The following is a 748-nucleotide window of genomic DNA, read 5'->3' as shown; positions in this document are numbered from 1 at the left end:
GGCACCTCTCTCTAAGTGAATTATGTTTGTTTTCTGTTGCTTATGGCTGTGATATTCAGATGGCGTCTTTTGGAAAAGTTGCTGTTACAGCAGTATTCCTGACCTCGGGGACATAGGGGAAGGGATTATTGCCCTGCCTGCTGAAGCTGCCAGTCAAATTCCTTCATTAGAGAGCAAACCAGTGTATGGTGCACACACTGTGCAAGTCACTGTTTGGTGACTTCTCTAGCAAAGAGGCCACCTGTCTAAGGAATGTTAATAGAGGATTGGCTTTGGAGGATGGCCAGGGACTGGCACTGGAGCATCCTTGGTTTGCTTCTGTTGTACAATACTTCTGATGATAGAAAGAATGAAAATAATTAGGGCCTTGTGGGGGAACTGAAATGGAACTGAATTTGCTTTTGCATATGAAAAATTAGCATGCCAGCCTGTGACCACTCCAGGGATGCTGGATGTTGGCATCCTTTAGAATTGTACCAGGGTGGTTGTGAGTCCCCTGAAAGCTGGGGAGGGCAGAGAAATTCTCTCCTACTCGGACTCTCCCGTCTTACTGCTGTATAGAGTGGCACCTTTTAGCTGAGTGCCTCCAATTCACTTTGGTTGGGTTAAAAAAATCATTGACAAAAAAATTCAAGCCAGCCCTTGGACCCTGTGCCTTGAGAGAGGTTAAAGTGCTCAGTTTTCCTTCCTTCCTTCCTTCCTTCCTTCCTTCCTTCCTTCCTTCCTTCCTTCCTTCCTTCCTTCCTTC

This window comes from Petaurus breviceps, unplaced genomic scaffold, assembly GCF_028583685.1.
Source record: "Petaurus breviceps papuanus isolate PSGF00001 unplaced genomic scaffold, PetGlider_PUasm1.0 175, whole genome shotgun sequence".
NCBI classification, from domain to species: Eukaryota; Metazoa; Chordata; class Mammalia; order Diprotodontia; family Petauridae; genus Petaurus; species Petaurus breviceps.
Note: the sequence above shows the minus strand (reverse complement) of the source record.